General features: G+C 33.2%; 2 protein-coding genes and 1 long non-coding RNA gene across 5 annotated transcripts in view; 1 reads left to right on the top strand and 2 right to left on the bottom strand.

Moving 5' to 3' along the window:
* Positions 1-22,978, bottom strand: part of Hk (potassium voltage-gated channel subfamily A regulatory beta subunit hyperkinetic) — a 398,149-nt gene that overhangs the window by 219,046 nt on the left and 156,125 nt on the right. The window lies entirely within an intron of this gene.
* On the top strand, positions 19,647-20,338 carry LOC140444765 (uncharacterized). Its single transcript, XR_011951335.1, has 2 exons — positions 19,647-19,844; positions 19,905-20,338. It is a non-coding gene; the product is annotated as an uncharacterized lncRNA (long non-coding RNA).
* LOC140443241 (uncharacterized) overlaps positions 20,552-22,978 on the bottom strand; it is a 42,591-nt gene continuing 40,164 nt past the window's right edge. The window contains exons 2-4 of one of the 3 annotated variants that reach the window (XR_011951187.1): positions 21,343-21,563; positions 21,169-21,280; positions 20,552-21,087 (exon numbers count right to left, since the gene is read on the bottom strand). The gene's annotated coding sequence lies outside the window, so the exon portion shown is untranslated. Of the gene's footprint in view, positions 21,088-21,167; positions 21,564-22,978 lie in introns of those variants that run through there. The other 2 variants (XR_011951186.1, XM_072534381.1) reach the window with 2 other exon arrangements.

Here is a 22,978-nt window from a genome sequence, read left to right as displayed (position 1 = left end):
GTCGTGGCAGCAATACGTTCCTGCATTTTTCTTAAATCTATTAACAATTGTTTATTATCTGCTTAATTTTGAAGCGAAGCTTCTATATTGTTGTTGTATTACTGGCGACGCAAGATGGCGTCGTCACGGGTATCGTCACAAAATAGCTTTTTCTCACATCGATTAACTACTAACGATCAATTCGCTTTTAGTCATTATAGATTTATTTTAGGCAGGTTTAAATTAAAAACTGTATGGAAAATAACCGACAAAATATAGACATTAAACTAGAAGTAAACAATTAAAAGAATATCTGTCAATAACAGATCCGATTCTTAACAATTTTCAATATTTAAAAATCATAAATGTCATCAAATTAGTAACAAATATTGAATCATCTGTTTAAATTTTACGGCATTCCTAGTTTTAAAATTATTTCATATAAATACAATTATTATTTTAAACATATTATTTAGTTTATATAATAACTAAATTTACTATCAAAGGATATTTTATTAACGCATGTCTCTAAAGTTTTCGGAAAAAATAAATATGTATTTTCTAATTATAAGTTTATTTTATAACTAAATACAGGAAACTAAGTCTAGAACAGAAAGAGGTCCGTGATCTTCGATGGTACGTAAATTTGGTCTTGCATATGCAATAAGCCTTTGGGCTGTTTCTATGTCGATCTCACGAAATTTTTGCAAAATTCTTCGCCTTAGCTGATCTTTATTTTGGACTTGCCAGTCATTATTATACACTATTCGATTCAAAACAGCCCAAAACTCTTCTATAGTACTCGCCTGAGGCACATTTGGAGGGTTGTCGCGCTTGAGAACAAAATTTATATTTTGAGCAGTTAACCAATCTGCCGTTCCCCTGGCGTAATGGCATGACGCTAGGTCGTTTCAAAATATGATTTCAACATTGGGGTGATGAGTATTTATAAATTGAACAAGCTTTGTAAGTCACCTGTCAACGTAATTGTCGGCATTGAGAGCTTCGCCGCGAACACGCCCAACAAACGGCTGTGAGGCACCAGCTTCGGAGATGGCACACCAAACATTTGACACAATATTTTATCGGAAAATTTCACTTTTTCCTTAAACCTAACTTTGTCCGGTGCATCTTGTACATTGCGTGTATAAAATCCGTCGTTGCCCTTCATTTCGGAATTGGATGAAGTTTATGAAGAACTTTTCATAATCAATAATGAGAGTCATGAATGTGTTGCTTGTGTGAGTCCATTTTAAAAAAGTGATTGTTAAAAGTATGCCAATATTATACATATTAGCTTACATTTTCAAATTCATTTAATCGTTTAACTACTAAGGTCTGTTGGCTTCAAAAACTAGTTAACATTAGAAATAGAAGAAGAATTGTCACACTTTAACCTACATTAGCTTGCCAAATTTACCTCTTAAAATACTATGGTTTGTTTTTTAACCAGGAGGAGTAAACTAAAAAGACAGATTCACACCCAAGAAAGTTACTAGAAAAGTCACCAAATACATCTTCTTTTTTGGTTGATTTTCTCGGCCTTGCGGTAATCCAGTAATCGATTCTAACCTAACTTTATTTGTTTATGTTTGAATAATAATTTTTTCCAATTCACTTCCAATATATTTTTTTGTTTTTCTAATCACAATAAAAAAAATGTTGGATTGTTATGAAGAAGTTGAAGAATTTTTAGAAGAGTTTATTTATCACATTGTAGAAAAAAATGGTCCGGAACGTATACGAAAGCGATGTATTCGTGATAAAATTATATCTAAAATCCAATGGAATTTTACAATATTTCATCAGCGTTTTAACTTAAACAACAAATATTTTATGCTACTTTATAGGAATATAACCAGTTTTTATGGGATTGCCCATTTTTCAAATATACAGGTATAGACTTGTGTTCATACATATTGTTTAGGACATCTTGTTCGTCACTATTCCAGTCTACTTATATTCCTTAATTGTTTTGTAAATAGTTGAATTCGCAAGAGCTAAAATAAGCACATTACTTTAGTAAGTCTTGATTTTAACAATAACTATTCTGCAAAACTAACCTGTTGCCTGTTTTATTTTTGCTACCATGGCTGTTATTTTTGTTCCAGGATTATCAATTTTGATTTGTTTGTACATGTTTTTAATGCATTGTTTTTCATTTGATGATAAATGACCATTATTTATCTATGATAAATGACTAAAATCTACTCTGCGTTTTTTAAGTGGGGGAGTGTAATTACCACTAGTACTTGGCATTGAATCCATATTTTGTTATCTTAATAAAAAAGAACTGTTTTTTATATAAATGCAAACAAAAAATCTAAAAATTAAAGAAATAACGCTGAAAATACAACAATAAATTTTGAATTTTAAAATTTTATAAATGTCATTAGTGTCAAAATATCATAATTTAGTGGAGTAAACTTGCCTGCGGTTGGACCAATTACAAACAAGCATTACGGCGCGGTAAATTTGAATTACTCCTCCTGGTTAAAAAACAAACCATAGTAGACAACAAAAACTCAATTTCTCTCCTACCAAGCAATGTAGTGCCAATAAGCCCCCTTTTTTAAAGTATTATGTCTGTTTTGTCCTTTTAATTGTGTTTTAGTTTTACAATTTTAACATTTGACATCACAATTCGTTACCTAATAGAAATTAAATGCTTTTATCCAAAAGTTGATAATTACAAGTCAAAAGAAATTGCACGCCCACAAAATAGTACAACTACTTTCATTCATTGTCATATAACTGTCCTCTTTCTGTATAAAAAAATTTCAATAATTTAACACACATTTCAAAAATATATATCTTTAATAAATATTAATAACTTTAATAATTTAAATAATACAAAACATCACTCTTTCATTCAACAAACAATAACATATACAGTCCATCTAATTTACAAACCGTTGCACGTCATCGGCGTATTAGCACGTGACGTCACATGATACCAACACGAAATATTTAGGCGGTAGGTGTGTTCTTTTTTAGAATCACTTTGCCGAGTACACTGGCATTACAACCACTAGACATATTTTATTATATACGCGTAGAAATAATATTTAAAGATTTCTATTAATGTTAATTTAAAGAAATACACAATAATATGTTTCATTTAATTTGTATAAATGCATTATAAAGCGTTTTTAAGAAGAACATTTGTTCGGAACACACTGTAACTGTAATCGAACGAAGGTGAAATTTTGGCATAAATTGGTAACACTGATTTGACAGTTGCGATGTTGACACTTTAGTTTTGTTTTTATGATTTACTATTAATTAAACTATGTTGTTTTTTAAACAAGCGGCTCAAATTGTTTTTAACAAGATTATTTTTTAACTCTTGTTTTGTTTTTATTTATTCACATTAAATATTAATTTATTTTGTTGTATACTGTTGTTGTACACTTTGGCAATAATTATGTGACCTATTTGATTTAAAATGGATTCAGGAATTTTTTATACTTTGGCAACTATGTCAACTTCGATCTCTGACGTAGATAATGACGTGCAACGGTTTGTAAATTAGATGGACTGTACCTTACTCCTATATCTATCATCTGTTAACATCCCTCCCCTCAAGAAACTTCCTCCTTAATTGTCAGACAGTTACAACATTGACCGAAGATCACCCATTATCAGCAATACGGGATAGTTTGAACTATGTATCACCAATCATTATATAAAAACTCTTGTACCGGAATGTAAGTAGTATTTTGTTTATTTCTAATTTATTACAATTCAACAGATTATCTCTTACCAATTTGTGGGTTGTTACTTTGTCTGCTAAAGCAATTTTATGCATATTAATAAACACAGACATGTAATATTGGCATAATTACTATAACTTTTTTGATCTATATCTTTATAAGACAGCACCCCAATATGGGCTTTTTATAATTTCAGCATTTAATTTACTTTGTACCACTGACCTGATGATGCTTTGCAAATTTTAGAAAGCGAAACCGGTCGTTTTGGGTGGTAAAATTAACCTGATAATGAGAGTTTTACCAGGAAACTGAATACGTCTCAATGCACGGCAACATCTAGGAATTTGAACTGGGGTGGTGTGTACTCAGGAGCTTTTTATCTTTTATATCGTTTTAAATTTTTTCTGGAAATTGTTTTACTTACTTAGTCATTTGTGAAATATTATATCTTCAGCCAAAATTTCGCAAAAACTTTTCTAATTGGTTCTCTATACTCTGAATTAATCTCTGTTTCCGAGCAGGAGTTACAACTCTTGGCCTTCTACTTTTGGGCAAATTACGGCATGGTATACCATTTTCGAACTCTTTAACTGTCTGGTCAATCGTTGACACAGAAATATTTTGAGCACTAAAAATTCTTACAATATCGCGTTTTGGTACATGTCCAACTAAACGATAAATACTTTGGCGACTATTAAGTTTGAACCACATCTTAACTAACTTTTTAAACTACGTTTAAGTTGTTTACTAACTTTGGTTTTCAATGGCAACTTGATCGAGAATCATTTTTAAATCTAAAATTTTCAGAAAACTTTAGAGACATACGTTACAATTTAATATTCCGTTTGATATTGTTTATTTGGATAATTTAGAACTTGTCTTTTTCGCACATTCTCATTACATTTATATCATAACCTTACAATACTATACAAAAGTAAATGACAAGCTTTTCCCCCTTTTTTACCTTTTTGAATTTATCACTGCGCACCCAGAACTCGTGTTTGTTCACTATCTTGAAGCAGTGTACCTTGTTTTAAAAACTTGGAAATCCCCATGATCGTTAAACGTATATATCTGACACCTGTCGAACGCTCACGACTAAGAAAGAAGAAAATCAGTCACTCAATAAAGGAGAGATTGCATTAACCGCCTTTCTATATATAGAAGGCGCATTTGGTAGTGCACTACCAAATTCTCTTTGAATGAAACCGAAAGAAACAAACGCCAACTTTATTTTACCTTATCTTTGATACCTCGCATTTTTAACAGCTGGCAACCCTAATTTGCGACCATTTTTTCTCAGGCAACCTAATATCATCATATAAAAAAATTACCTTTCATTTTAGATAAAAAAAAAAGTAATTACGTCATGAGCAGCGTATTTTATTTAAAAAATAAATAAACCAAATAATTTTAGCAATGTATTCTCCTATTCTTAAACGTCTGTAAAAATCTCAGTTTAATTAACTAGAGTTATGAACTTAGCGATCTTGCAGTGGGATCTTATACTATAACCTGTAAAATATTGTTATTGTCAATTGGAGGTAAAAATTCTTAGCAGTTTATATTTACTTCATACACCATATACTACATACATCGATATATTATTGCGATATTCTTAAGCATATTGTTAGTTGTGCTCTATATTAAACTTCATCATAAATTATGTGTACCTACTTGATATGAAGTTACGTCATTACTCTTAATAATTTATGTCACTAACTTCCTCTTTTACTGGTTGCGAAGGCGAGTCAGAAAACGGACATGGCTAATGCGGCTAACAGTCCTGCGTCGCATTAGTAGGTGGATCAGAGAGAACGATCTACAGCTAGCGCCTCAGAAAACTGAGGTGTTAGTTCTCAAAGGGACCCGGGAAAAATCCTCTCTTCGCTTTATAGTGGAATGTGTGGAGGTTACAGCAGTTAAATCGATTAAATATCTAGGAGTTTGGTTGTCGGAAGAACTAAGGTTCGGAGTACATATCCAAGAGACGGTAGAGAAGGCGAACCGAAATCTGGAGGCGTTGATACGGTTGATGACAAACATTCGAGGCCCAGGTAGCACCAAAAGAAAGGTGTTAAATGGAGTTTTCCAGTCGGTGGTAACCTACGCTGCCCCCGTGTGGTGTAGCGTACTAAGCATTGCGAAATACGCTAAGCTGATGGACACTTCCCAAAGTCGAATGCTCCTCAGGGTATCTAGCGCATATAGGACAGTTTCAAATGAGGCTCTATATGTCATTGGAGCGGTGATACCGATCATTTTGTTGTGCAAAGAGCGAGCGAGGGTGTATGCGAGGAGGATGGATGTAAATATAGATGAGAATAAGAGAAAAAGAACGATAGTAGAGTCGCAGAGAGAATGGGCGAATGATAGCTGAAAGGCAAGGTGGACGAAGAAGCTTATTGCCGATCTGAGGCCGTGGTGGGAATGTAAGTTCAGGAAACTAGACTACTTCCTGACGCAGTTTCTGACCAGACATGGTAGTTTTGGCACCTTCACAAATAGAATAGGCAAATCTGCCTCGGCAGACTGTACTGTTTGTAGGGTACCGGACACTCCCGCCCACATTTTTAACTGCCAGAGATGGGCAAATGAGAGGGGCGATGTCGAGGCGAATGGGTTTCGGGCTGGATGAAAGAAACGTTGTAAACATTATGTTGAGAGGAGAAAAAGAATGGAGAGAAGTACACTGTCTGATTTCTGGGGTGATGAAGAAAAAGGAACAGGAGGACAGAGGAAGAAATTGAGCAAGGGATCTGAAATTTATGGTTAATATTATTTATTGGTTTATGGCCTAACGTCTGAAATATTTTCTGATATACGGTAATAGTTATGGTTGTTTATAAATTTTTAGTTTTTTCTTTTAGTTGTTCATTGAGTGGCAAGACCACCTCTTTGGAACGGTGGTTAAGGTTTTAGTCGAAACATGGTTAATCCGGCACTACCCTGGGGTCTTTTGGCCTAGTATCCTACTCGGCCGAAAGATGCCGGGGTGTCTTTTTCCGTGACGTAGATGTCCAAAAAAGATTTCTCCCACCATTGCCTGTCAGAATTTAATGGATACCTTTTTAGGCTCTTACTGGAATCTGGCAATACGGCAATTAAAAAAAACTTCTTCTTTCAGTACCGCTAACTAGATCTTGACGCATTTTATTGATGAGTTTACTGTGCTATCTGAATATTTAGTAAGATGACAGTTGCATTCCTAATTTTCCTATTTTGACTATCAGTTTCTTTCAGACTCAAAATTATTGATTAGTCTTCCTATTAAACTCTATTGACTTTTATTGAACCTTGTACATTGGACTTTTATTGGGAATTAATCACAATTTAAGTTTATAACAGGTTCATTATTATTTCGGAACCCGTTTAATTTTTGGAAATAGAAATTGTCAAAATAGACGTATTTTTAACTTAAATTGTGGCCAGTTCCCATTTAAGATAGTTAATAATATTAAAATGCCACAAGAAAATAGTTTCAGAGGAATAATAAGATTTATATCCGTTTATCCTTATATTTAATAATATTAAAGTTTCACTTAAATAAAAGTTGTCACATTTTATCTTTCTCTGGGATCATTTTTCTTAATGGATGATTGGCCGCATTAGTCAATAATAGAAGGTCTTGCAACGATTTTTCTGTCTTTATTTACAATATTTTAATTAATTATTGAAATGTTCTAACACTTAATTTATTTAATATTTAATTACACTTATTTATATACAGTTTAACACTTATTTATTTTACACTATGAACACAATATTAATTTATTATATAACAACAATTTATTTTAGACTTAATAGTACAAATTTATTTTTAAGACTGACTTAAAATGTAAATTTTTTCATATTTATATTATTTGGGGCCAGTTCCATGCTGTTCTTAAATTTCCAATGAATGTACCAGAAAGAAGTAGACCCTTCTATGACGTTATGGACATGCCTGTTCCTAGGCTTCTAGAAATACTTGTTACAGTTAAGCTGGCATCGGCAAAATTTTCTTGGGGCGTGTGTCAGACAGATAACGTAACAGTATCTTCCATTATTGACTTATATTTTTCTTCTTCGGCATTTCGCCATTATGAGTTCGTCGTTTTAACCCTCTATAGCTTTCTATCCTCCCAGTCATCTTTTCTAAAATCTTTCGCCATCATCGCATTTCCCATATACGTTTTACATCTCATAGCTAGTCTTCCTATTCGTCTTTTTCCTGGAGGTCCCATTCTATTACGATTTTTGGACACCTATGGCCTGGTATTCATTTAACATGATCATACCGTTGTAGTGCTCTGCTTGCAAATTTCTTTGTTATTGGGCATTCTACTTTCATCAAATTCCCTATTCTGCCTCTTCTTGTAATTTGAAGACATACAGTTCCTTCCCAAAAAGTCCAATTCGACCATTCTTATTTTATTTCGTATTGTTGTTATTGGCCATACTTCCGCTACGTATAGCTGAGTATAGCGTACGTAGTTCTCGTACTCCTCTTTTAATTTTCTAATTATATATTCCATCTCGATTTTTTCTTGTGCAAAAATGACCTGATTGTCCGCAAAAAGCAGTGGTATGCCCATCTTTCCACATTTTATATACAACCTTTTTAAAGCTTCGTCTATATATTCTTCTTCTTCTTCTTCTGCTTTTTATGTAGACATGACTCTGTCTGTTTTTCAATGTGCCTCAAGTAAGTTGTCGTTCCATCGTTCACGTGGTCTTCCTACTGATCGTCTTCCTATTGGGGAACCCTCTTTTGCCGTCTTTAATACTCCATTTGACGTCATTCGGTGATATCATAAATAATATGTTCAGTCCATTTTTGCGTTTTTAGGAACAACTGTCACAGTACGATCCTCCTAAAACGACAACATTGTAAATGCTAAACATTTGTGACGATAATATATTTTATCGTCTAGAGTACGCCTATGTGTTAAACAAAACATGTTTTTGTTCCGTCTCGAATAATATAAAAGTCGAAACTGAAAGACAGCTAACCATTCTCGACGCGTTGAGTTGAGAATATCTGACCTTGGGGACAGGTGCGTTAAACGTGTCCCAAATCCTTTCGAACCCAGTCGATCTGGCGTGTTGAGCGAGATTGGCAATCCTTCCTCATCCTCTGACTGCGTCAATCTGGTGCGTTGAACGATATTGGCGTATTCTTTCCTTTCTATCTGGTGCGTTGAACTAGATAGACATCCTTATCCCTATCCAAGTACTCGTACTGCGTTGAGGTACGAATACGACTTCATTTCCTCGATCGCCGTATCTTGGTTTACCATATCGAATATCGTCACACCCATCTATCGAAATAAATAAACAGTACGTCTTTGTATTCGAACATTGTATTTAGTAGGTACTTAACGATAATTACTTTTTCATTTGTATATGTAAATCCGAAATAAATGCCGATACGATCGAATCCTGTTTTTCTCTGGCTGAATTATACTACCTGACATCATACATTTCAACATAAACACTTGTCACAAGTGTTATATGAGTTGGATATGTGTGATTTCTCTTTAAGCTATGCTCATATATATGAGGATAGATTGTTAGGCTTCTTCTTGTAGTTCCTTCTCCTATCGGAGGTTGGCTATCATCACAGCTATCTGCACCTTATTGGCAACTGCTCTAAAAAGATCGACTGAGCTGCAACTATACCACTCTCTTAGGTTTCTCAGCCAGGAAATTCTTCGTCTTCCTATGGATCTTTTACCCTTGATTTTTCCTTGCATTATGACCCTTAATATCTCATATTTCGCACCTCTGGTAATTTGGACTAAATATTCCAGCTTTCTTCTTTTGATGTGCTTTATGACCTCGCAATCCTTTTGTAGCCTTCGTAACACTTCTGCGTTTGTAACTCGTTGGGTCCATGGTATTTTCAAAATCCTTCGATGGCACCACATCTCAAATGATTCCAAATGACTCAAATGATTCAAATGATTGTTAGGCTAAAAAAGTCGAAATATCATATTTGTGGATGTAGGACTTCTCAAATAAACGATTCGAATATTGACGACATGTATGATAAATGCCATTCACTTGGAATGTCTTCACCTCTTTTAATTTTATTGACACTTTAATAAATGATACCACCCTTTCTCCTCCATATTTTAACACTTATATATTTCCTCGTTTATTTCTTTTAATAATAATTGTTCTTTCCTTGTTGAATTCTATATTTTCTCAGGCCAGTATATTTTTTGGACTTTCCTTGTGATTAATTAAGAAACCCTACAATATTTTTGTAGTTGTCCCTTCATCTTTTCAAGTGAGCCTCCATATAGGACAATATTTTTAAAGCAATACTGAATCAAAGTGAAATATTCTAAAAAAATGTGATAGTTTGACGACAAATATCACTTTAATAAATGATTGAGTTCGTGTTTAATAAAATAGCAGTTTAGCTAAAATTAAAAAAAAATATTTATATTTTCATAATTAAAATCAAAATGTAGTAGATACTTAAGGTGCAGAAGGATATTTACAGATTAAGTTGGGCGGTCACCAAACCGTGAAATTGTAAACTTGTTTGGAGATTACAATTTAAGCTAGGCAACCATCTATAGGGCAACAGGAAACTTTGAAGGGAATATGCGTCGCATAAATTTACTGAAAACTGGAGGACCTTATGCTAAACAAGAAATAGGGTTAACATATTTAAACAAAGCTTCCAAATAAAAATTAAAATATTCGGTCAAAAACTGGATTTTCATTATTAAATCTGTAAAAAATTGTATAAAAGTTTTTGACAAGAAATTCCAGAAGTTAAATGTATATTTCTTCTGTATTACTGTATTCTTCTGTATTTAACTGTAAGAAATACCGTGTAATGAGTTTACCATTAAATAGTACAGAAAAATATATAATTTGGAAATAACCAGATTTTCTTGGCAAAAGGCACGGACGACTTAGAAAATAGACAGAACTAATATTTGAATTGTATAAGACTGGCATAAACTTAAATAAAACAAAATAGGTAAAAAAAAATAGATGTGATTTTAGGAGAGTACGAAAATGATAAAGTGCAACTATAAAATACTATATGGAGAGAGAATAATGAGGAGACAGGAGATCAGTTATAGAATTCACTAAAAAGAGCACTAAGAATATTGATTTTTTTTATATGGAAGCTATATATTTTACACTGGTTATTGGTTTACTGCAGCCAATTAGTTTATTGTAGAATTTCCATTAACTATTATACAACTTTGGCTGAACAACTATATAAAAGTTATGCACCAACATCCGATAGACGTTTTATGTGCCCCTGTTATACCCAGGACTGTTATATCAAGGCCAGGGGCGTAGCTATTGCCGTATCAGCCGTATCAATATAGGGGCCCCCGACATATCGAAACAAGAATTCAATTTAAAAAAATTAAAAAAAGTATGCCACAATTTCACTATTATGTCATATAGTCAATCTTCTAAAGGTTTTGCACGACCAATAAAATTGTTGACTGCTTTTGTGAGGCGCTTAATTCCAATCGGCGCACCTTAACTGGCTCCCGAACTCTATAAAACTACTTTAATCCTACACGAATTGGCTCCCAAACCCAAACATGAATTGGCTCCCGCCCATTAGGAAATTCCCTGAAATTAAATCTCCTTCTGAAACTTGGATTTTGAGTAACGAAGTATAATGTACACCAGAAATTAGAAATGTAGTCGTAAATAATTTATTTATTAAAGAAACTGCAACTGACAGACTATACAGGTTGATGATTGCTTGACATATTTTTTATAAACTCAAAAGCAGTTATACGTTTTTCTTGTAAAAGACAGATAAGTGAAGTAGTTAAAAAGATCAGCAAATAAAATCGGTAATTAGGTTAAAAAAAATAAAAAATATATACACAAGGCACTACACTAGTACTATATAAGTACTACTACTTTCATTTTACAGTTTATTTCATAGTTTTAAGTTATCCACAAGAAAACAACAATTTTTTGCAAAGGTGCCATAGACGGAACATCCGCAATGTAAACTAAAACCTCAATTTGGTACGCCTTCTATGCTAATCCGTTGGTCCAAAACAATAAAATGAATAAACTTTTTGGATGATATTCAAGGTAAATTGACCATTACACACAATATTGGTTAACGTTGAGAAACACTGGGATGACATATCAATGCACACAACCCTTAACTTAGCTAATATCATAAAACTCATTTCTTTTGTTTTTGACTCTAATGTTTTTATTTTTAATGACTGTTACTACAAACAAGTCTTTGGTACTCCAATGGGTTCCACTATTTCACCAATACTGTGCAATTATGTCTTAGATGACTTGATTGAAGACTGTTTGCAACAAATAAATTTTGAAATACCGTTCATAAAGAGATATGTGGATGACTTAATCTTGGCACTACCTGCAGACTCTACATTCTACGTTAAATGTGTTCAACCAACGAAACCCACACTTGCAATTCACGTGCGAGGAGGAGCGGGAGGGATCTTTGCCTTTCCTTGACATGAGATTGCATAGATGTGAGGATAATGTTGTGAAAACACAATGGTATAGAAAACCCATATGTAGCAATAGATTCATAAGCTACCACTCTTACCATCCTCCTAGGATGAAAACTAATTTAGTCCTAGCGATGAAAGAACGTGTCAAAAGGTTATCTCATCCGGATTATCTCCAACATGATCTCAACCTCTTACGTAATATTTTTGTTGAAAATTCATATCCTCTAAGACTGATTAATAAATTAATTTTTAATGTTCCCTTTGTTAATAGAAACAACATACTATGTCACAATCAGTGCCCTCAGCACAAAATAATTCTGCTCCAACAAGTGTGTATTTTTATGCCCTTCCATATATTCCGAAACTAACCGATGAACTCACTAAGATTTTTAAAGACTTTAAGAATATCAAAATAGCTAACAAGAACATCAAAACCATACGTCAGCTGTATAGCAAAATAAAACAACTCCTAACCACTCTAGAGACTACAGATGTTGTTTATTGCATTCAATGTACTGAATGTCCATCCACGTACATTGGTGAAACTGGAAGGATTCTGTCTAGCCGTATCATTTCTCATAAGAGTGATTGTAGATTAAACAAACCTACTTGTGCTTTGGCAGAGCATACTATCGATCTAGACCATAAGATAGATTTCAACAATGTAAAAATATTAGCCAGAGAGAAAAATAAATTTAAGAGAACTTTCTTAGAGATGATACATATCAGCAAGAGTGATAATAACAATCTGAATAAAAGATCTGAGATCCAGAATCTTAGCAACATTTACAATTTTATATTGACTTTTGACTGAGCTACTTTGCATCTCAGAGTTTTCTTTTTTTCTTTTCTCTTTTTTTAAAATTTCATTATTAATTGAATATTTTTGACTTCAGTTACTAATTCAGTTTTGTTTTGTTTGAGTTATTATTTTTTCTAAACCTATTTTAGGACATGTCGTCCTTCATTTTGTTTTTAACTTTTAACGTATTTATTAATTTTTAAAGTGTCTTTTTAACAGTAACATTTTTAAGTTTAGTTGCAACTTAGTATTATCATGTTATTTAACGTTGTTGTTTATGCCACGAATCTTACATTCGGGTAAGTTTTTTATAGTTTTTTATAGCCTTTTTTTTGCACCATTCAAATTGTTACAACATAGTAATTTTCTTTGTAGACCTTCATAAAGGTGGCAAAAAACCACCGAAAGCTTGGATTCAGAATAAATAGTACGCCTTAGCAAAGCTCTATTTTTTATTGACTACCACACCCAAAAAGAAAAAAGTATTTACATATATGTTTTCCAAACTAGTCAAAACACTTTGGACTACTTTTTCACTCTCTCTCTCTCTCTCTCTCTCTCTCTCTCTCTCTCTCTCTCTCTCTCTCTCTCTCTCTCTATATATATATATATATATATATATATATATATATATATATATATATATATATATATATATATATATACATATACTTCTCTGTGTCCTTTTGGCACTGCAATAAAATAGAATTAATAATGTGACAAATGCAATTGGCACAAGAAACAACCACCCTATTGTGATTAACAGTCAGGAAATTGAGGAAGTGGTGGAATTTGTATATCTGGGCAGCAAAATTGAAGGTAACGGTGGTACAGAGCGTGATGTGCAGGAAAGAATTATTAAGATACGTAATGCGTACAATATGCATAATAACATATGAACATCCAGGATTTATCCAACTAAGACGAAATTAAAAATCTTTAACACAAATGTAACAGCTGTCTTACTATATGGCTATAAAACGTGAAAGATATCAGCATCCATAGTACATAAATTACAAGTTTTCATTAATAGAGCGTTACAAAGAAGAAGAAGCCTATAGTCAAGTAATAGTTCACGTATTGGGTACTGTTAACTAAAATATTTTTTATTTTTGTATTCTGAAAATATTGGCATTCTTTGTGACTCTTTCTGTATAATAAAACGTGACCTTTTGCATTGTCACGTACAGAAGATTTCTTTTTAAAAATTTATTATACTTCTCCAAACTTATAAAAGCTGATAAAAAATGGATAAACAAAAAGAGAGAAAGGCAGTTGTCATCGTATTGCAATCCTACGGACTATTTTCAACCCGCACAGCTCAGAAACATTCCTGAGAACTACGGCGCTTCGTCACAATTCTGAGCTTTAAACACCCTTTGCGAAAGATCCACTTTCGCTTTCAGAGATTACATAGTCGGGTAGTTTTTTTGCAGCGGGGTAATAGATCTGTTTGTGAACGTTCAAAAAGAGCCGAATAGTGTCAACAGTAGCTATCCCGGAAATCGGTGCAAATAAAGAATTATGAAACTAGCGGCAAGTACAACAACAACCCTACGAGGATGTGACAGTGACGTCGATCATGACCTAGTAATGAACTAATGAGCTTATGAGGGAGGTCATGGCAATTTTGTTTCTTAAGAATATGCAACATATTGATACGCGCTAATGCAGCGCTTTATAATTATCTACATATTATATTCTAAAATATCTAAAATAGATTTCTATATATTTTCCAAAAAGCGATATGCTGGTCAAATAATTTGTAGAAATATTTTAACAACGTAATTTTTATGTCAAAATGTGATGATTTATTCCAAATGATTTAGATAAAATATTGCTCCTTTATGACATACAGGGAGTTTTTATTTAAATCCATAAAATTAAATTTTGATCGTTATTTCAATACTTCCTTTTATGATATTTTACAGAAAGTTCAAGCAGATCAAAAAACATAAACTTATAACATAAACTAAAGGCAGGGCCGTACTAAAAGGGTTATCTATTATTATAATGCGAAATTACGATTTTAGTACAATTCTTAAATCCCTTAATACTTTCTACATAAATATGTTCTACATTCTTGTTTCATTACGGTAAATTTATCTTTTTTTCGAGATCTTTAACCTACTCATGAATTAAGACGTTAATAGTCGCCAAAAATGTGGAATAACACTACTAGAGCCAGTTAGCACTGCCAAAGAATAGATTTACATAAACTTTTTAATAAAAATGGGCTAATATAAAAATATATATCATGGACGCCTAAATCCTACATAGCAGTTCCTGAGTATTTTTACAATGGATGGACCAAATCCCCAAGGTTAAACGCTAAAAATTCAAAACCGTAGACTCGTCTACACAGACAATTTTGTGCAAGATCTAGCTTATAACATAAGAGATGAATAGATATAGTTGCTTCGCAGCTATCAATGCAGAACAAACCCTCTTCTCCTCAACCTCAACAAACTTTATAAACCACGTAACAACAATAACCAACCACTCCAACAACGACATAAATACATAAAGACATACCACCACCAATCACCTCTTACGCTAACATTGCCACAAAACCTTTATACAAAATTAACTAAACGATTCCAACCCAACCAACTCAACCAATCACTACCACAAACGCATCCAACACCACCATATTGTATGACTATATGATCTACAGTATCCTAACGCTCTTAACCAGGCTAAACTTCAGACGAAAGTTATGGAAACAATGGAGGTGAAATCCCAAGATCAACGTCATCATAAAGCGTGAACAAAACAAAAACGTACCAGCTACAAGAGCTTCCACATCTTTCTACATAGTAGATCTCTAAGATGTGGTCAAAAACTGTTCCGAAGCTAAAATCAAATTAGCGCTAGAATATATGGGCATCTCCATAATTAAGAATGCACTGCCAGAATGGTTACACTATCTTGGAGTGCTCTTAGTGGCAGTTCAGATGATCTGCTTAAGATCTTGACCACAAATCCTCCACCTGTCTTACACCACAACGATTCAAATGTCCAAACTGAAGTGGTGAGCAGACCGAATAGACAAAGGAAGAAAACTCTTAAGACACGTTATAAAGAACAACTCATCTTCATAAAAAAAAGTATCCTTTCTTATGGACTATCATCAGATTAGAAAATCGACCAAACTTACCAGTCTAGTTCTAATCAACCTCTTGTCTAGTCGTCGCCAGTTAGTACTAAATAAGACTAATTCTCATGCCAATGCAGATCTCTAATATCGAAATATAAATTACTTAAGACCACTTACCTCACCCATCATAACCAAAATTTAACAAAAATAACTGCGGTAATTTAACCAATATCAAGGCTCATTCGTCAAAAAAAAATACAACCGTCTTTCGGTATAAATAAAAAAATAGATCATGTTGAAAGTGAATAAAATTAAAGCCAACGAGTGGCGTGAGGTTATTGCTAGTTTGGACCACCGAGACAATGGCGCATTCTGGAGAAAAGTTATAACTGAGTAAAAGACACCAAACCCACCTCATCTGCTTATAAACAATTAAATTTTCAATTTGGACAAACGGAAGGCACAAGCCTTCAATATGCATCTCCAAGGTATCTTTGTTACAAAAAACGACCCACGTTTCAACCTTACTTACCAAGAAACCCTCGAAAGCCCCGTAAAAATATCCTCAGAAGCTGTGTCAAACAACATTTTAGTAAAATTCTTTAAAAGGATTTCAAGAAGAGACTGTTAGATTTCATGCAAGGAAAACAATGTTGTTCCCACTTTCCAATTCTGCCTTCGACAAGATCACTCCACGAATACCACGTTTATTGAAATCATCATCCACATAACAAAAAACCTAAATGACAAAAGTTCTCCTTTACCATTTTTCTTAATACTTAGAAAGCCTTTGATCGAGTGTGGCATGCAGGAATATTAAAAGAACTGTTAAACATCGACCTTCCCATCTCATATCTCTCTGACAGAAGCTTAAAGGTCAATTAAAGAATTATTATCTCTCAAAACCTTTTTCTCTCAATGCAAGAGTACCACAAGGTTCCATTCTTCCACCTACACTATACACAATATATAACAGCAACTTTCCTAACTCCAGATGGATCAATCTATAAAATTGCTTTACGCAAATGATACTGCACTCGTAATATCATCACGAGATATAGATGTCTCCAACTGTATCACTAATATACTGATCACTCCAACGCTTTATGAGGAGAATTCGATCAACCTCTAATTGAGTAAAGTAAACATCTACTTTCTAATCAGTCTAGACCTCACATGAAGGCTGCTTTCTTTGAAAAAGAGTATTTTGCGTAAAGCAAATTACAAATGCGGAAACTTTCCCTCAACATAAATACGCCAACGATCAAACATTAAAAAACCATACTTCATTGGCTTTCCTCCCTGAGCAAGAGTTACATTCAAAATACCATCTGTGGCCAAAATATCTAGCCCAAAACATCATAAAAATTCCCTGCTCATCTTTCGGGAACATATTCGTCATATACTCAAAAAAGAACACTTTCCAACCAAATTGCTATCATCTGCCAGCGATGAACTCCATGGTGAATAAATGGACACTCTGTAAGAAACTTCACTTTTTTACTGTCTACAGAAAAACTTCAAGCTTTTCAAGGGAGAGACCGATTTGTTGCTGACCAAATTGTTGACTTCTACCAGTGACTACTCCCTGACGAATAAATGGACATTATTCTGGAAACTCCACTTTTTTGCTGTCTTTATATATACATAGCACTTCAAACGTTGCGTACGGGCAGGGAAGGATCGGTTTGTTGTGGTTTCTCCTCAACACGTTCACGCAAAAACAGTAAAAGCAGTACATTATCTCAAAAGAACCGTTTATCTTTGTCAGTTTTATTCTAATCCTCATACCTCCTTTTCTCTGCTCTTCATGACATCTTCAGATAATCTCAGGATCAACCGCCACCAGTGGTAGAACAATTCAAATACCAGTGTCTAAATCCTCTATCCAAAATACCCACTAAAGATGTAAAAAGGTTTGCCCAAATAAGACACCCTCACACAAACACCAGCACCAGCACCCGCAGCAAACTCCCCAGCCCAAAGAAGACAATAATCCATTCATAGGCTAAAATTTTTGAAATTATTTCTAATTTATTTCTGGAACAGCTATTTTCACATATTTCAGCCAGCTTTACATAGTTCGTTTAAAGACGCAAAGAGGTGTCTATTTTATGTTATACAAATTAGATGGTGCTACGTAGCAATGCGACTAATGATAAATGGGAAGTTTGCTGAAATACCTGTCTTTCTCTACCTTCTATCTTCGCTTCAGTCTTAACTGAATAAGTTCTCAATAAAGACCAAACATGTCATGTCGTAGTGTCAACGAAGACGCGTGAATGCCTGTCTTTCTTGCATGAATGCCTGAAGCAGTTACGTTTGTTGTTTTAATATGTGGGTTTTTTTAATATCTTCTTTCGTTGGTATTCCTTTCGTCTGTTATAATTCTGTATAACGTTTGTGTATTACTTGCGAATTCCGATTTGTATGGTTTTTCGAATAACCCAAGGGTTTGTTTAATAATAATCCTGCATTTATCCTTTCTATATTCCCTTAAGAACCTAGTAAGTAGGAGCGTTGACTGAATATCCGAATCTGGATCCGAATGCGGTCTGAATTCGGATCCGGATCTGGATCTGAATCAGAAATTTGACCCTGTGATGTGACCCTCCTCACGCGAACTATAATCTCTTTTCACCTACTTCAATCTTCACCTAACACCTAAATATTAGAGTAATATAGCTTTGGTATATTTCTCTAATTCGTGTATCTATTGGTACATTTTTATTATTCTTCAGGTTTTGAAATTATTTTTTTAATTACGAAAGTATTTTATATTGTTAACTGTAGAACTTTTAAAAGTGGATCCAAAACCAGTACTAATTTAAAAATTTCTCAGCGTATTCAAACTTTCTGGAATTTACTGAATAAATTTTTTGTAAGCATAAAACTTGATCTTGCGTCATGAGTTATGAGCTGTAAATTTTGAAAGAGAAAGGGCAAATGTTATACATCAGGAGCCGTAACTTAATTAATTTTCTGAGATATTAAGCTAATGTTATAAATGTTGTATTGTCTACAGGGTGGTCAACCCTGTGGATAAATTCAATAGATCAAAAATAGATCTAAACATTTACAATAATTAATGGAAACAGCAAATGTATTTGTGCCTTGAAAAAGTTGGAGTTAGGTAAAAGGATAAAACCTTTTATAATGAAAGACAAAAAGTTTTTATTCTTTATATTATTAAAAATAAGATACACACCGAGTTAAGTGCAGACACAAACTCAGAAATAATTGTGATCACTTAAAGGAGAGCGCGCATTAGATCGGCTCAGACCGGTCGGCTCGGAACGGTACGATCAGATCGGCAAAGTGTACCGCGCACTGACTCGGGCCCATATTTATAGTCGGTACTCAAGTATCGGTCGATGCTTGAGGTCGACCTTGAGTCGTTTTTGTGTTTTATAAACGAATCTCAAGTACGAAATCGGGCTTGAGTACACAAAAATGACAGCTCGTGCTCAAGCATCGGATCGACCTGCCTTGAGCACGGGATCCTAACCTAACTTGTTTGTTTATTTTTATATTTTTTTCAATTCGCTTCCAATAGAATATTTTTTTTTGTTTTTTGCGATGATTTATGGATATTGTTGTTCAACATCCAGGATAAAGTCATGGCAGCTTAATATTTGATCATAGTTGATAAGAGTTAAAATGGAAACAGGACAAATTCCAGTATTATTAATAGGTGAATTATTATGAATAGTGAATATGCATGCAGCACAGGCACTATCTACTTACTCCAGTATTAAAGCAAGGTATTTATTGATAATAGGCTAAACAAAAAAATAGGTTATTTGATAGAGATATATTTTTAGCTAATGATCAACAAAATAGATATAATAGTGCACACATGTAAGAAATGTTACCAAAAGGCTATTTAGAACCTGGAAAATATGGTTTCCCTGTCTGCAATGAGGCCTACAAATGAAATTAAATACATATCTTGCAATAATAAGTGCTACAGTAGTACTCTGCAATATATCTTTACAGAAAAATATTGATAGTGATGATGATTTTCTAGAAAATACTGATGTGCCAGTAAATAGAAATGTTAATGATGTGGAACAAGGTTTAAATTTTAGGAGACTTTTATTCAACAATGTTATGCATGAGAATGTGAATATATTATTGAATACTTATATTATGTTAAATGTAATTCTTTTTTATTTTATTTGTCAAAATGTATTTTTTATATGTAATTTAAAATAAATGAGAGTTATACTATACTCAAGTATATCTTTTAAGCAAGTATATCTTTATTGATTTCAAGTTGTCTCCCTCCTTTTAAATAAGTGTTAATTCCTTTCATAAAACCTTTCCTTATCAAATTTAAAATTAATTACACATTTAAAATATTAATATTCTTTATTTAAAAATATATTTATAAACCTTCACGATAAGTAAATTTGAAAGTAACAATTTATAAAACTAAATGGAATATCATGCTTGTTAAATATAAAATAATATAATAATTGCTTTACAACCACCATAGTATACATTAAATAAAATGAGCAAAAAATATACACACAACTAGTATTTACATTTAGAATTTTTAACAGTTTTCAATATAATACATACATTAAGTACAAAATAAGAATAGTTATATATAAATGATTGTTTTAAAAATCCATAACTGTAGATTACTATTAACCTTTGGAATAATTCAAACCTTTTTTTGGCAAATGTTTTTTATTTGCAATTATAATAGCCATTACTTCATTGGTACCTAGTAGTGTTTATTATTATTACATATTGCCATAAGTACATTTAAGATTACTTGCCATTTGAAGAACATTGACATTCTCTAGGAACAACAGGTGTCATATTACAAGTATTACTTGAAATTATTATTAAATGTACAGGTAAGATTTATCAAAATTATCATACATAACAACTCTTTATTTTGAACTGGAAAAGCAATGGAGGAAGTCAGATACTTCTGATGTTATTGTAATTACACTAACATGTCCTCCTATAGCTGGTGGGCATCCTTTTGTCCTGCAATTATACTAAGTGTGAGTATATAGTAAATTTACCTCCTCCAAATATTGTGCTGTCCCAGGGACAGTCGATGCTTACATATCTATATGTCGGGAACAGCAACTTTCACAAACTCCAGCACTACATCAGGCTTTGGTTTTTTCAAAGGGTCATCACCTGTAGCCAGCATGCTGTTGTTTCTCTGCATTTTCTACGACAAAAACTTTGCTTAAATAAATAAAAGTATTTTACCTCTGTTTCAATTTGTTTTACATTTTTCGTAGCTGTTCTGAAGTCCTTAATATATCTGCCTCAGGCTGGCAGTTATATAATAGGCTGTATTTGTACTCACAACCCTTATTTTTTCATTAAGGAAGCACCGCCTATCCTTTTATTCTCTACAGTATTATTTTCTTTACCAGCTGGATTATAAACACCATTCCTTTTGTTGAATAAACTGCATATTTACAATATTTAGTACAATTTCCGCTCATCTAAAAATGCACATAACTGAAATTTATTCCCTCGAATGCATATTTTTTATAATATATTACATATCTTAAAATAATTTATTAAAAATTAATTTTTTTTAATACACAACATGCCTCTTCTTCAATAAAGTTAAATTTGGCGCTAAAAATCGTTTAGTGACAATGATAATAATTGACAGAATCTTCTTTTTGTTGGATGTTACCAATCAAATTTACTTAAAATCCCTAATTTTCGTGCTTGAGATCAATCTTGTACGAGAATACCCGAAGTATCGTTTATAGAACACAACAAATACTTGAGCATGACTTTGACGTAAGTTCGACTTGGCGGAGCACGTGCTCAAGCACGAGCTTGAGTACCGACTATAAATACGGGGCTCGGTCTCCTCGGCACCGGCAGTCGGCACTGACTGGCAGTTTCGTCTCGGCAATCGTTGGATACAGACTTAAACTATTTTAAAAATGAGTTCTAGTTCATCTGAGTCTGAAGATGTTATGATTGCATTAGCGTGCAATGAAATACAAAAACAGAAACCAAGATATTGGATTCATAACATTAATTTAAAACGAAAAACTTATGTGGAGTTTTATCCCCATATTAAAACAATATTTTGCATCCAATCAAGGAAGTGTGGCATGGCAACGTGAAAAAATATATGCTGGAAGATAATGTCTTTAAAAAACTGTCTTTAATATTATAATGTCTCATTATTTTTCATGTATAGCAAAATCTGACGATTGTTCTTAGCCGAGCCGACCTAATGCGCGCCCTCCTTAAGTAGTCTTCGGTATTATTGTCGTCAAAAGCTGGTTCAAGTATGACATATGTTACCAGTTTTGACGTGGGAAACAAAATATGAAAGATAGATACTCTAATAGGGCTGTAGCATTATTGATCACAATGACGTATTTTTTTCTTAACAAGAAAATAGACGAAAATAAAATACTGAAAATTGTTCATTGGAAAGTTGTAAATATTAAAGGTATCAGAGAACAAATCAATGTAATAACCTACTGAAACAGCAAATGCTACTTCGAATACGAATTAATAAAACCATTCAATGCATCCAACATGTCTTCTTGGTTGTTATATCATCACAGTTTATAATAAATGAAGTATAGTTTAGCTGTAAAATTAACACCTCTGTAATTAAAACGTTTATACCACCTAATAAATCCCAATTTTATTAGACAAGCGCAAGTATATTAATAAGTTGAGTGTCAGCGTAATGTTCATTATACAATATCGAGAGCCACGAGGAATTTCAATATCGACGGAAGTTCAACCGCCTGCCTGGGGTGAAATAGTTCGTCAGCATACTTTTTCAAGACACAAATTTTAATTCAATAATGATTTAAATTCATAAATTTTCATTTGGCCGCTGCTGGAGCGTTAGACACGAAGCTTTTGAATTCAA

The sequence above is a fragment of the Diabrotica undecimpunctata genome, chromosome 6, assembly GCF_040954645.1.
Source record: "Diabrotica undecimpunctata isolate CICGRU chromosome 6, icDiaUnde3, whole genome shotgun sequence".
Lineage (NCBI taxonomy): Eukaryota > Metazoa > Arthropoda > Insecta > Coleoptera > Chrysomelidae > Diabrotica > Diabrotica undecimpunctata.
The sequence above is the reverse complement of the archived record's forward strand: the minus strand, read 5'-3'. Positions and strand labels throughout refer to the sequence as shown.